General features: G+C 36.7%; 1 long non-coding RNA gene across 1 annotated transcript in view; it reads right to left on the bottom strand.

Annotated features, from left to right (window-relative positions):
- LOC138067985 (uncharacterized) overlaps window positions 1–16,176 on the bottom strand; it is a 150,041-nt gene that overhangs the window by 81,596 nt on the left and 52,269 nt on the right. Inside the window, exon 2 of the long non-coding RNA XR_011142454.1 lies at window positions 10,500–10,603. This is a non-coding gene — a long non-coding RNA (uncharacterized lncRNA). The remainder of the gene's footprint in view (window positions 1–10,499; window positions 10,604–16,176) is intronic.

Below are 16,176 nucleotides of genomic sequence, written 5' to 3'. Positions count from 1 at the left end.
TTAAAAACATTAGATTCTTGGGAAACAAAAATTAGTGTTGTGAACTCTCTGCTGTGTTTCGCTGTCATAAGTAAATTGAGTGTGTTAACAGTAAGAATACATTTTTGGTTGTCTTTATATTTTTTAAATCTGTTAAGTTAGAAAATTTCATTTTTTGTAAGATTTGTAAAGATATTGCCACTATTTTAATTATAGTAAGGTATTTGATATTTATACCAAGACTGTGCTATTGCAACATTTTGCAATAATTCAGAATGCTTTTTCAAGATTTAGTTCAACGTTTAACTTTGGTAACACACATAACAGTACACAGAGCTTTGACATAAACCAACCATATAATGATTTAATATTGGGAAAGTCAAATATTTCCTGTCAAAAGAGTAATAAGAACAATTACCTTTCTAGTATATAAGTTTGTAAGTGTGTCAGTGTAAAGAGACTTTTTTAATACAAATGACTAATACTAACTTTTACACAGTATAATTAATTACACAGGTGTAAGCTAGTATATTACCTTACAGCAACAGAACAAGCTATACATGTCTAAACAGGGGATATAAATAAAAATGTATACAGAAACTAAGTTTAGAAACAAAAACAATGCATTAAGAAGAGAAGAAAGCTTTCTCAAGAGCGGACTTCTGACTTCTCTTCATTATCATGTTTCTACCACAACAAAGAGGTGTTGTAACTACAAGAACTACTTAGGGTCTCATTTTGTTAGAAAATGTAGTGTACAGATGATGTTTGCTGTGCAGCCATACCACATTTCCTATTAAAAAAAAATATTAAATATTTGTGCAACCGTTTGGAAGGACAAAATTAAAGATATTTAACTGATCATTGTCTCTATATTTATACGTCACTCAGTATTATAAAAGGGATTGAAGGAATCAAGATAAGTTGGCAAGAGACAAATGTGCATATTCTGGAAATAGTTTTGAAATCAGCTTAAGCATGGACTCATACATTTGCTGAAAAGATTAAACAGAAATAAATGTTTATTATCAACACTGTAGCATCAATCATTCACTGGAACTTTGCTTGCCTCTTTTTCTCACACTAAGAATTGTTCTATTAATGCTATGCAAGAAAAACTGAAAAAATCACCATTTATTTAATCTCTTCAAAATCTATTTCTCCTGCTACTAGAGATCTTTCATCTCAAAGAGAAAGCTAACCGTCATCCCAATAGTCTCATGGCATGTCCACGGCCACACTTTGCTATTACAATTCAGCATGTTCACAGCAGAGTTCCAGATAGGCCAGGACTACAAAAACCTTCTTAATTCACAGCTAAGCATTTATTACACCATCTTACAAAATTGTAGTCTTCATAAAAGTAATTTTCATTTTTGATTAAATAAATCTAAGTATTTTTCATGCAAATATTTGGTTATCTGCTCCTGAAGTTGCAAGCCACAGAAGCTTATCATTAATTCCTGAAAGACTTGAGGCTTATCATATGGATCTCATTTATGCAGGATGACAATCACTTACCTATAGCACAGAACAGAAGCACACAAGATCTAGTGGACACCAGCACTCGCTCGTGATTCTTGGACTGAGTGAGAGTTGCCCTCCAAAGGGGAAAAAGCACCTGTGAAAAATCTTGGTGTTTTCTTATAGAAATCAACTAAAACTCTGGACTAATTAAATTCCTTTTCACTTCTATCTGCTTTAGACTAAGTCCTAAATGGGATTACATATTAAAAAAGAGAGAACCCTCCAAAACACCTTGATTAAAATACTTGATTATAATCCTTGATCAAGGAAAATACCTTGATTAAAGTTGAATTGATTATATTAATACTCAATCTTTTATAAACATTATTCTCAAGACATTTCAGAAGGCCCCTGTCAAGTAACAAAACAGTCTCAGAATCAGCATATTGAGCTAAAGGAGGAATTGACAAAATAGCAGAACTAGCCTTGGATCATTAATTTTTCTTCTGATCATCTCATTCATCTAATTAGAGATCAGATTCTAATAATAGCTACTACAATAAGCAGAATACAAAACAATGTCATGATTTTGCCTGATACGCTTATTTGACTTCGATGGTACTATTTCAATATACAAATATACAAGAGGTCCCACAAAACAAACAACAGGATCTATAAAAAGCAACTACACTGACTTAGCCGAGATCTGCAGGGACTCAAAAATACAAATCTACTTAGGGGGATGTTGAGGTGCACTACGTATTTTTAATAAATTTAAATAGTTGATATTAAAGTGTTAATTTATTGTGTTGCCTTTCTAAAACTTGTCTCCCACTTTGGATAAAACAGAATTTTTCATGCCTTTGAAGAGAACCACAACCATAGATCTTCTAGTAAGATTCCAAACTTATGTCAATACCATACGAAACTCTCAGCCACTCATAACATTTCAAAATTCATGGATCATTTGTGGTCTCGAGCCCCAAGTTTTTTTTCTTTTCCCCTCTTTTTTTAAAGCTTTCAGCTGTTCTTCTGCCATAAGTGAAAAGTTCAGTGTAGCCTAGAATATTATTGAATGCAGTCACTTCTTCAGAATTTTTTCTTTTAACTTCACTGGCTTTTCTAAAATCCATTCCCTTTTTCTTTTTTTGCTTTTAAAATAAATTCTTCTTGGCACCAACTGGGAAAAACACCTTCGTGCCTGACTCCATGAAATTTTCATATCTGTTTGAAAAGCTAGTATCAGGCCTACCATCATTCTTGAGTCAAATAGCAATTGTAAATAGCTGCAAGTTATTTACGTATTCCAAAATATATCTGCAAATCCTGATAACACTAACATTAGTTTTATATCACTGCTAGGAAGTACACTAAGATGCAGAAATAGTAAATAAATATTATATCTTATGTCAGCATTTTGCTCTCCCTGTGCCCGAGCTAGATGGATAAATACAAAAATAGACCTTAGGGTTATTCACAAAGAAACACAATTTTATCTTCCTCTAACAAAAATGTAAGTATTAACAGTCATGTTTACATGCCTGCTGCACATAAGTATCTTCAGGCTTAAGTTCTTGAGTTTTACAGAACAGATTTTGCATGCAGGGAAGAACTCAGAAGAAGGTGGGGGGGGGACTGTTTGTGGTATGGTCTTGTACAGTTTCACTAAAGCTGCATATATTTACATCAGTATTGTGTTTTCTGTGAAACTTGTGTTTATTTGGTCAAATCTTATTTCTTCTTTCCTACTTGATTCTTAGATACCGTGTTTTTTCAGTCTTTTCAACTTACAGGCATTTAAACCATAACGAATGGCAATTCACAAAGTTGAGTGGTAGCTTAGATTCAACCAACAGCAACAAAAAAGAAACACAGGTTGAAAAGCTCATGTGGGCTCAGAGGAATCATGTCATCCCATCATCCATGGGAAGCTGAGAAACATGCAGGTGAACGTACGTGTGGTGTGCTGCAACCTCATTTTAACAACATGAAAAGAGCAGTGATACCACAATAGCATAAGTGAACATGTAAATGCAAGTTACAGTTCTACCTTTTCAATAGCAAAATGCCAACAGTTATTCCACTGTAAAAGGTTTATGCTGCTGATTCGCAAAAGTGATGTAGCTTGCTTACCTCTGCTGTGCAAAGTTAGTAAAAATCTTTAAATTAAAAATCAGGTATGAAACTCCTGTCCTTTTCCATTCATCCTTTAAATAAAAAGATAAAATGTGTGCTCTCAAACACTCCCAGGACTGAGGAAGTAGATGATTATTGAGTCTGAGAGATTATGCTTTTCTTTTGGTAGCCTCAGGAAAAGATACAGAATATTGTATTTTAAAATATGCCTTGAAAAATGAAGGAATAAACTTCTTAACTCAAAAAAAATATTAATTGAAGGCTTCACACTCACTGTATCTACTATCAAATGAACTACCTAGGGAGTGGAAAATTTGAATGGAAGTAATATTTGCAAGGCTGTCACTGGGTACCGCGTTGACAAAACAAGTACATACATTTAATGGATCAGTAATTTCTGTGGGTCTGATCCTGCCCAATCTTTCACAGTGACATAAAACCCATGGAACACAAAATAAATCTTTCTAGTGGATGAAAACAGCATTAACTTCTTTGAGGACAGGCAGACTGTTCAGAATAAGAAAGGGCTCCTGGTTTAGCCAGCAAGCAGTTAGAATGAAATTCAGCCCTCAGTTACATCAAGGGGATAATTCAATGGAGTTAGTCGTTTGGGATCTGAAGGCATCAGCTTCTCAAAAAATATCACCATGACAATCGGTTCATGCCAATGGTTTAAATTCACTCTATTCACCCAGACATTTTACACGTACCCTTCTGTGCCAACTTTATCTGCATTTCCCTAGAAGCAAGTGAATTTGAAAGGGCAAACTAACTTTCTCTGTTCCTGAGTTTTCCCTTCTTCAGTTATCTCCATTTGTAGGCTTTTTTGCCCCCTTGATCTTGTGTAGGCTCATAGTCTGATACCTCTATATATGTGGAGTTAGGAATGAGACAAATTTTACCAATAATTTCATCCCTCAGTGCATTCAGAAAGCTCATTTTGGATATATTTTTCAAGGTGGCAAGCAAGCAATGCCTATGTATACGCGGATATCTGAATAGCCTCTTGGCGCCAGAACACTCTTCAGTGTTTCAAAAACACTTACCAACGTTGATGTGGCTTAATATTAACCAGTAAAGATCATGCATTTATGTCACAAACCGTAAGAAAATACATAATATATGGAAAAACGCGTAATTAGGCAAGCTCCTCACTGATAATACACATAATTTATGTGCAAATGCCATAACTATATTAGTTTTGTAACTGCTATTGTGTTTGGAATTACTGCAGATACAACATATATTAGAGCTTGGTTTACTTAGTAGTTATTTCTAAATATAATTTTCTTCGTCATTGTTTTCTTTCTGACACAATGTACTGTTTTCATTATGAAAATACCATGCATTTCTAATGATTCAGAAAAAAAATCACTTCAACAGACATGCAAGGTATCACACACAATGAGAGTTTATAAATAGGTGGAAAACTCAATCAGCTGTAATATATGAATATCCTAAGTTACCACACACATCATTAAAAAATATGATGGAATCTTTAAAAATAAACTTTGTCAGTTCTACTACTTAGCATTTACAGGGAGATAAGTTATGGGTTTTCAATTGACAGTAATGTTTTTGAAATTGCTCAACTACTTTTATAGCCCATAAGGATGATGCGAAAGATGGAAGAGCTACCTAGGAACAATACAGTCCTTCTTGTAACTCTTTTTCTCTATAGCCCACTTTATAACCTTCCCTCCAGGGTTCAGCTGCCTACGTATCAAGAGTCCAAGACCCAGCCCCGATGCACTGCAACTCTAAAGTCTTGGTACAAACTTCTGAGAAACCTGTTGTTCTCTCAGTTGTGAAAGACACCTGCAAGGAAGTTGACTCTTGCTGTATCTCTCAGTCTTAAACTAATCTAATTTCATTTGACGCTCAGTTCACAGCTGTTGTATTTATATCCTCACCTTCCCACAGGAAGTGTCTCATTCTTGAGCTGGGCTGGGGAGAGAACAAACATCAGCGTACTAACAGAAGTAGCTGCAAGAGAAACTGAAAGGAATCATATGATGGGGACACTTTTGTAGAAAAACACAGTAAAATGAAAAAAAACAGAAAAGACTAATCATTAGAGAAGTGTGTGCAGATGAGACACTGAGGCTCCAGATTTATAATGTGATTACATATCCATACTGTGAGGAGGAATCACTCAAAACAGAGAGCAACATGTGTGGAAAAAAAAAAAAAGAGTAGAACTGGACTCTGGGCTCTTTCAGAATAAAAAGGTGATCTTTGTGTCTTAAATGAAATGTGCTCGCTACAAATCAATATACCATCCCATAACTTGAAAAGGAGTCTGTATTTGCAGTTGAGGCTGGGCTGAAAACAGAATTATTTGACAAACTAATGTTACAGCCTTTTGATTTCATGTTTCTCAGTACTTTAACAATTAAGATTTCTGTATTAACCATCTGCACATTTTCTTCCAGTGTGACTCAGTAACAGAACACTCTGTCTAATGAATGTATTAGACTCATCATATGAAGCAGAACATGCTTACTTAAGAATAACTGTTCTTTAGAACAAGCTGCTTAACACAGGACGACAGCACCTAACCGGAAAAGGCACAAAGACCTTCAAGCCACCTAATCGAATCAAAAAGTATATTTGAGGAAGACGTGAGTTTGCAATAATCTATACGAAGCATGATTTATATCCTTTTACAATTCAAAGACTTTTAAAAATACTTCCATCAAGGGTTAGATCTCGGCATATTTAATTTAGGCCTAATGACAGTGGGATCTTTTTTTCCCCTCCTGGAAGTCATCCACAGAGCTCAAAATATCCAAAGTGCACAGGGTGAAGTCTACCAATACACAGAAATGAAACACTTACTAAGTCGCTATTTCCTTGTGCTATCCCAGGCAGCAAGCAAACAACTGTGTTTACATGGGGATAGCTGCCACGAAAACAGATAGCGGTTGTTGTGATATACATTTATGAAATACATATATTTTATTATTAAAAAAATTTCATGACTAGTTTCTTGATGACTCTAGAAACTTGAGGACTGAAGAAACCAAATTTATGAGCTTCCTTGGTTTTAAAAGACTTAGGGTTAGGATCACGTGCCCATTAACGAACATTTTACATTAGAAAAGGGAACAAAAACAGGTTTCACCATTTCTTAGATAAAGCTGGTTTATTGATTAAGACAGTTACATAGAACCAGGACATTCCGCTGCTTCGAGGAAAAACATAATTTGGTTCTACTTCACCTACGGAAGAATTTTCTCACCGAAAAAGACTCTTAAAATATCATCTTCATCAAAATCTCTTCAGAGATGCATATACAGAAATTGTTTCTTAATAAGCAGTGTTTACTGCTTGGCTGATTTTCATTTAGTTTCCTTCATTTTCCTTTAATTTCTTTTACAGAGTTGTAGTTAATAATCTAATTATTAAGACCAGGGCATAGCATTTCTTTTTACTCTGGATATAGACTTCCAGAAACTTGTGAGATAAAAGAAATCACTTGGCATTTTTAACGCAATAGAAATCCTCAATCTCATTAGGCCAATCCCATCCCAGAAATTTATATCCTAAAATCCAGTTGCATTGTTCATGCCATTCATAATTGCTGTCACTGCAGGCAATCACTCAAACCAGCACAGCCTCTACTGCAGTTTAAGTTATTCTCTGAATAACTAACTAGTGCCCAATTGCAGTCTGACATCATCTATAGATTGCTTTCGCCTAACCTTGCCCTGCAAATCCTGCATAAACTCATCTCCATCCCACTCCTATTTATACTACTTTCTACTTATGAGTGAACATCTGGTCCTGAGCTACGTTTTTCAATTAGATGAAGGGATCATTTGCGAGTGGTCTGTAAACCGCTTCAAAATTTTCCAGACTGCCTGAAAATGGAATACCTTTATAAACAGGGCAATTACAGAATTTAGAAGCATTTATCTATAATCTGAACCTAAGTCTTAGATTTTGCTTTAGAAGGTTTATGTTTCTGTCCTCATCTGCCCAGCTGCCTTAATTCCAAATTCCCATAGACCTTACAGTGACCAATCCTCTCATGCATATCTAGGGTAAGTAAAAGAGTTGGCAAGGATCATCATACTATGTATAAATGCAGCTGTCCAAACAGAGGGACACATTTATTCTTAGCCCTTATTGAAAAAGATCACTTTGAGAAGATTTAGAGAAATATTTCAAGAATTCATTCTGTGATAGGTCATGCACACAATCCTGCTGAAAGTGATGGGAGTAGTGGTAAATTATGGAAAGCTTCAGTCTAGGGTCTCATAACTGGGTGGCCTAGATATTAATAGGGATATACATACTAATGATGATGAAGCAGTTGTCCATGGAAAAGCTGATTTAGAGAATATTCAGTTTTATCTTTCTGACAGCTCACAAGGGAGCACATACAGTATTAATTTCTTTTCGTTGTGCTGCAGTCAAATTAGAATATTGTTTAAAGATAAGGGGCAGTATCATCCCACTTGTGTGACCTACTTATTCTATTTAATACTTTCCAGTGTTCAGCAAGAATGCTTTAGAGACTAAGGGTAAAATTCTACTCTCACAGCAATATAAAAATCTAAGTAACTCTTCACACAAAGATGACTTTTTCCAGTTTTACACGAGCATAACTGAGATCAGATTGTGTCCTGCAGCACACGTTTTAAAATTTATCCCTTACCCAAATATAAGAGCAAAATCAAGAACAAAGCATTGACATCTCTGCCCTAAGCAGCATATTAGTTGCATGTGTTTTGGATTGTGTTAAAGGATTAATCCTAGTTGATATCAACATAACTTAACTGTAATCTGATCCTTTGTGCCTGTGATAGCTTTGGAATCAGAAGCCAGAGCTCTGACGGTTAATTCTCATAGAATCGTTATCATGACACTGTGTTACTTCTTCATATGGTAGCCAAGGATGTTTCAGTTGTCCCACATCAGTCACCCAAATGGCAATCATTTTCATTTCTCTGCTATCTCACAAATCAGTTTTTATATATATATATATGTATATGTATACACATATATCAGAAATAACAATTTCAATTAATTATGCACCAGTGACTCAAATTATTCTCAAGTAGAAGTTCAAGACAATGAAAGTCTGAAATAACTTAGCTCTAGCATTCCATTCTTGCATTTCTTGTTCATAATCACTGACACATTTGCCATAATTTCTGGTAAGGTTACTTCAGGTCAAAAGCCATCACTGCAGCATATGGCAATGAAAGCTCAGGAGGAATTTTAAAATAAGCAGGTCTTAAGGCTCACGAGCCCACAGAGAGTTGAAATAAAGTTATTTGCCATTTGAAATGCAGTGTGCAAGCTTGTTCCTCTTCTGAAACAGATACCAGAGAAATTAGCAGTATCACAAAGCACAGTTCAACTGTGAGAAATAACTATCCAGAAAACCATCATCTTACTGAGCTTATTTTCTCTCAATGTGTGTTTTACCATCTAAGGTTTACTTCTCCAGTTAAGTACAGAAAGAACAACATAGCTAAGGCAAAAGAAGCTGTGCTGTGGTTTAGAAGACACATCGTCAGTAGAACTAAAGTGATTTCCAGGATGAGTTAGTTAAAAGCTATTTATTATTTATGGGGTTTGTCATTTTAACACAGTCAGTTCTCAAACCATGATCACAATGCTTGGATACAAAAGACTGGATTCTTAAAATACAGGGTACTGGAGTCTTAAAATACAGGGTACTAAGGCATCTTTTAGCTCTTCTCAGTAACTGATTCACAGGCTGACCAAGCCACCACAAATGACTGCAACTAAAAATAAATATTGGTCCACATGTCATCCCCTTCATACAAAGGTTCTGAACTTAACTGAGCAATAAGAAACTGACTGCATTTTAAATAACAGAAGGAATATTTCTATGCCCTCTCATTAACACATTCCTATGAGATAGCTATTTATTTTGATTCCAGTTTGCATAAATTCACACAAGACAAACCAAGAAATAATGTAATCCTTCCCAAGATTTCCCTTAAAAGACCTTGGTTCTAGCATGGATTAATAATACTTTCAGTAAAATTCCCTGTGTGGACTATCACTGTAGCAATGCAAGTTAACAAACCATATAGGTCAGCAACTGAATTAAGAATCAATCCACTTTCTTCATTAAAAGTATTTGTTTCTGAAAATTCTTACAAATCCTAGTGCTCGAGGAACATTTTTATTCCACAGAGTCAGACACCTTCCTTCAATATCTTGATATTACCCTCAACTCATTTGTTCGACTCTAATGAATGAAGCCAAAGCACAGAAGCACCTCATCAAATCCAAGCAAGTGATTGTATATCCCATAGGTAAAACTAATGGAGGAAATATTCCCTTCACAAGTCAGTCAAATCACCCACAACTGCCATACCTTGCCCTGGAGAGCAGACTGAAAGCAAAATCATTTTCTGATATACATTCTAGATACCAGAGTATCATGAGTTCTTTTTAATTTTCCCCTATTAAAAATGAAACATCAACAAGTAGATTTGCCCACATATTTCACTGTCAGTTAGATACCTGATAATCTGATTTAGGAAAAATGTATGGAAAAATCAGCCCAGGGAACTATAGGCCAGTCAGCCTGACTTCAGTCCCTGGAAACATCATGGGACCTCTGGGAACACACTTCTGGGTGCATGACTGGAGTGGTGATGAGGAACAGTCAGCATGGATCTGCAAAGGGTTAGTCAAATCTAATCAACCTCTTTGTCTTATGACAAAATGAGTGAATTTGTGGGTAAGGAGGGAGCAGTGAATGTCATTTACCTCAAGTTTAGCGAGGTTTTCAACACTGTCTCCCACAGAATTCCTGTATCTAAGTTAGGATATTACCATCTTCCTGGGTGGACAACTAGAAGGGTAAAAGCTAGTTGGATGACTGGGCTCAGAGGGTTGTGGTTTGTGGCTCAGACTCTTACCTGGCTGCTGTTAACCGGTGAAGGGGTCTGTATTGAGACCTCTCCTGTTTAACATCTTTATCAATGGTAATGGAGGGCACGCTTGTCAAGTTTGCAGATGACACCTACAAAACAAAATAAATGAAAGTTAGAGAATCTAGTTGAATATTGCCAGCATTATTGGAAAGAATAGTTTGCCTTCTTGTTCCTACCTAGATTATCAACAATAAACCTCTGGCTTATGGAAGAGTCACAGTTTCAATGTATGTGCTTTGATCACTTTTCTTACCAAGAGTTTTCCTAAAATTAATCACTCTTGTTGTTCCCACTTTTCCCTAAGATACGTATTTCACTTGCTGGATTCCAGCTAAGAAAATAAGCAGTCTTTCAATCAAGATTCTTTACAGAAAGGGCTCCAACTGATGAATAAATTACTTAAAAAGACAAAAATTAAACTCCCTACTGAGTCTGAAAATCTGTTATTATGATTTCTTTTCATTAGTTTACAAAAATGATGAAAAAAATTTTGAATTGAAAGCTTAATAGAGTCAGAATACATTTTATATGTTGGTCATAATCAACTCTTAAACTTATAAAGCAGAAAAAAGAATTAGAGAACACTAGCACCACAGGTCTAGTTTTAAAATAGAACAAAATAATACCAAACAAAGCTATTGCTCTAGTCAGAGATAGGAGCCAAAAACAAGACAACGGAATAAATCAACAACAGATTTTTATCCAGAGCTATTCTTCACATTAAAAATGTAGTCTTTATACAGAACTGGCATAAAACTTTCTGTTAAAGAACATGCCATCTTCTCATATATATACAGCATAGAAAACTAGGGACAAATATTTGAGAAAAATTCTCAAAACTGAAAATCAACAACTGAGACAGAAATTACATCCAACAGACTCTCAGTTGAAGAAAAATCTATATCTGGGCAGATAAAAGAGATTGGGCCAAATAATTAAAAACTGAAAACCACACCACAATATTCCTCTGAATCCAATCTATGTTATATATGCCCTCCTGACAACTGATCTGGTGCCTACTCAAGATGCACAAAGGATAACGTTTTACATCCTTGCACGTTGGTTATACACAAAGATAATAGTTCACAAATAGTAAGTGCAAAGATATGTGCAACAATGCTATAATCCTTAGACGCTTATCTGAGGAGCCAGAAACTCTTTCAGTCTATTTGGCCATCTCTTATTACACTTACAGGACTAACCCTGCACTCTGCCATTAATCATTGACACAAAAGGAAATAAGCTGAGCGTAGCAAAGTTGTGGTTATCAAGCCTGTCCACAGCAATTCTGACAATTTCGCAAGCAAAGCAGCAACATATTGTTGGTTTGACAGAGCTGGCAACTCTCCACCCAGTGGATTTCCAACACCCACCCTGCTGCACTGCAATCCTTTGGTGTGACTTAAAACTGGGGTCTAAATCTCTGCTTCAAGAAATACATATTCTTAGAGGACATATACAGATGACATCAAATTTATTGATATAGCTTAATGTTCAGGTTTTAAGAATACCGATTAGGTCATCTCTTTTCTATTGCCTCTTCCTCAAAGCTAGCTAAGTTATATGCAAATTAACCATTATGGAAAACATTAACATATATGTATGTACCTAAGTAAGCCTCACTCTCCTTGTACTGAATAGTATGCAAAAATATCAGGAAAAGCATATCCCAGGAGGAGGCTCATTGCATTGCAGCTGCCAGAGAAGTGTATTGAGAATAAGAAACTGGTTAAAGTGAATGGACACCTCTTAAAATGCAAGATCTGAGCTCAAGAAATTCATGCATGTAAAACTTTACCTTCATATAACATAGAAGATGACTGTGGCAACACAGAAATAAGTTTAAACAACTGCTGGCAATTAGGCATTTCTTAACTGTGGTTGAACCACTTGTGCTAAGAGAGCTTCAAACATTTCAAGTGAGTTGTTTCCTATTTTAGTTTTAGACAATTTTGATTTAAACCATAAAAAAGACTACAGTCTGCAAGGTGGACGCTGCCAACGAGAACAACTCATGTGTCTCAGGATCTGCCCTCTGACCTGAGAGGCCTTGAGGAAAGAAGCTGTTGAAAGCAGATGCTCAGGTGATGGGTTACCTGCCCTGCCAGAGGGCCACAGGAGGGAACTTTCTCCTGGGAAGGGGTGCTCCCTCCTGCCTAATGGGAGAGGGAGGCTCATCGGACTTCAGCGGTTTAAGTGCACACGGGCACTGGTCACAAAACCAAAGGCTGTTTGCATGTCCCATCACATGGCCGACAGAGAAGTCCACAGTTTACTTATCATGGGTATGCATGACAGCTGGAAGGACCTGCTTTCCCGCTCCTGCCTTCCCTTACACAGCCTGACATGCCAATCATTAAGCAGACGTGCTTTATCATCTGACTACATCATGTGACAGGATCTACCAAGCATGGCACGCAGATTCAACATTTCAATAAGCACTTATTGGGGCCTTACCGGATAAAAATTCACACACTACTTTCACTTAACTGTCTAATATTAAAATAGGATTTTAAGTTTTGTTCAACATTTCCCGTCTGTTGAGCTCTCAAAGTAGTTCATAAAGAGATAAAATTACCATTCCAGTTTTCACATCTGTATTAGCTGAACACCTAGACATACATTATTAAATACTTTTAGGTGAGATAATAGCTGGAAGTTGTTTGGCCTAGGCAGAAGCCAACTTAAAACAATAAAGCAGTCATCAATTTTTTTTTTAAAATAAATATTTTGACAGTATTTGAGGAACACTGGAAAACTTTTCTAGTATAGTTTCTGAAGGACAAACAATAGGCTTCCTTTCTACAGGAAATACCTGGAGAAGCTTCATTTACCGCAGAGTTCTCAGGACAAAGCTGTAAGTTTGCAGGAACAACATTGCAGTTTCTGCCCCAACACACAGCTATAACTACGCCAAAGAACACACAAGGCTGGTTTTATTCTGTGTGCCTCTTGCATTTCAAGAAATATTGCCGATTCTGACATAAACATTCTGTCCAAGGTTTAACATTACTAGCTATCGGAATAAAAGCAAAGAAACTACACTTACAGACCTGCATACAAACATACACACAGAAAACAATTAGTTTTTGCTGACATCACTAAAGAGAGCTGATATAAGTGTAATATTTTCCTAAGAACTTGAATATAATTTCAACTAATAAATTACAAATTTATTAAATGAGTTAGTATTCTGCTACCTTACATCAAGACAGCTATTATCAGTCACAGCTGCACCTGGATCTGCTGACTTTTTTTTTTTAATGAATTTTTATTTGCTTGTATAATTTCTACCAATATATTTAAGCTGTTTTCATACCCCCATAAAATAATTTTGTAGAATAAAACACAGCAAGAAGCTAAAAGACTTTTCCATCTAATATTTAGAAATTCAGGAGGGATGTAGAGTTAGCTGCACGTACTAACAAACTTAGAAAAAAGAAAAAAGAGAGAAAAAAATGAAAGCGCGCTAATAAAAAGCATAGCAAACTCTTCCTAAAAGAGAAAATCATTATGGAGTATTACTAGATCTTTGATCAGCCACATTTTTTTCTACATAGACTCCTAATACTGTATCTACATGCTCACATCACCACCGCAATAAATGGCATACATTAATTAAACTATGTAGAGCTATAACTTTTATTAATAGATATAAAATCTACAGTTGATCCTTCTATTACTTTTTATATTATGGTAGCATTTATCATTGGGAGTTGTTAAAGCAGAGATTTCCCCTTCAGCTAAAATGGGTCTCAAGTGATATATACAAATCTCACTGAAGTTATTTGACCTTTTGTTAAAACACACATGCAACTTTTGTACGTTACAGATACCGGTTAGACTGAATTTGTGACTGAGGTACACCAAAAAAATGGGCAGAGAGAGATAAGAAATAAGTGACGGACGCCTGTCCTCAGAAATAAGCATTCCTGTCAATTTTATGTTTTATGATGAATTATGCCTAGGATAACATCTGTAACTGACATGGCTGCAGCAGTGTGACATTACACGTAAAGAAAGCTGTGAATGCCTTAAAAACAACTGGTAAGATAAATTGCAACAACTAGGAACACACCTTAACTCCAAATACGCATCACTTCATATTTGATTTTATTGCTGCTCTAAAATTGTGGCAAAGAAAAGATCTCAACTTCATTCTGCTAAGAAGCAAAATCTAGCAACAAGTCCAGCCCAGCCACATCTGGAATCCTGCTCTGTTTGCTGTTAGAGCTAGATTTAATTACTTACACTTAATGAATATTAACAGGTTGAATCACATTTTAACTTACACTTACATTCTCTGCTCAAGAACAAGAGAAGCTACAGTCTTGTCTTTATTAGTGTGTTCAGTCATGCCTGAGAGTCATCCACGCTACAGTGCATCCTCCACATTCAAACCTGGGGAACATCCAGAACGTACCAGAAGCATCCAGAGCACACAACGGTCACTGGCAATCCAGTAGGGCCTTTCTAACATCTGCAGCACCATGACTAGTCAAGCACCTTCTAAATTTGACCCTTTTCCCTTTATAACAGGCAATACCACCTACCATAGCCCTTCAGTGCCAGCGTGCTGTGACAGGTTCAAGATCCCACAAGTTAAGGAAGGACAAGGAAGGAACCAGCAGATGCAAGAGCTCCAGGCAGGGGAAGAGTTAAGCCAACTAAACCACTGTTCTGGGCACCAATTTCGCCTTTAGGCTAGTGCCACTTTTACCAAAGCTTCCCACTGGCCTCAGGCCAGGCCACAAACTCCAGTTCACTCAGAATATGGCCAAATTCCTACATTTTATGTTGCCAAGTTCAAGCTTGCAACCTTCAATGATTCTGGGTGTGTACCAAGTGCATTCGGATATTGGACGACCAACAGTAGGCTGTTTATTCCTGAACAATAAAGGTCTTCATGACAGGCCCTGACTCGAGAAGAACAAAAAATCTGGTTTACTATTGAAATGATCACTTCAGAGGGAGACTGCCATTTCTCTGTGGAGCCTGGACACACTGAGCTCCTACAGATTTGTACCACAGATGGCAACTGTGGTCTTTTTTGACAGCAGCATTACTGACGTATGTGGGGACATGCACCAGATAGGAACTTGGAAATCTTTAAAACAGTCAGAGGCATGTCCCAGCCAGCAATATCAGTGTTATCAAGAGGGTGCACCCACCCCAGTGTCTACTGGAAGAGCCAGTTATTACAGTCTATCCCATTGTACTGCAGCCTTCTGGACTGCCATAAATATAAATGTCAGTCAAACCACCTGAAAGGCTGACATTCACAGGCTTTGGAGATATGGTCTCCTTCACTCAGTAGGTACCTTCTCCCACCAATCAACACTGAAAACTCTGAGCTACCGACCTTCATCACAGGCAATGAAAAGGCTGGCAGGATCATTTTGTTGTGCTCCACATGTCACAGTCTGCACAAGAAGAGTTGGGATTTTTTGAGTGTACTGATGCAGATTTACAGGAGATTTTTGGCACAGGCCGTTTTCAGGTGTTCTTGCAGTAGAGGCAGGAGACATATGGACATACGAGAGATGCCAGATGATTCAGTATTGTCCTTTCCTCGCTTGAGAGTATCCAAGGGTCAAAGCATAAAAAAGTACTCTAAAGAGGGACAAGGCACCTTCACCTGTACCTGCTGCTTCGGTGGAAC

This window comes from Struthio camelus, chromosome 8 (assembly GCF_040807025.1).
Source record: "Struthio camelus isolate bStrCam1 chromosome 8, bStrCam1.hap1, whole genome shotgun sequence".
NCBI classification, from domain to species: Eukaryota; Metazoa; Chordata; class Aves; order Struthioniformes; family Struthionidae; genus Struthio; species Struthio camelus.
Note: the sequence above shows the minus strand (reverse complement) of the source record. Positions and strands in the feature narration are given on the sequence as shown.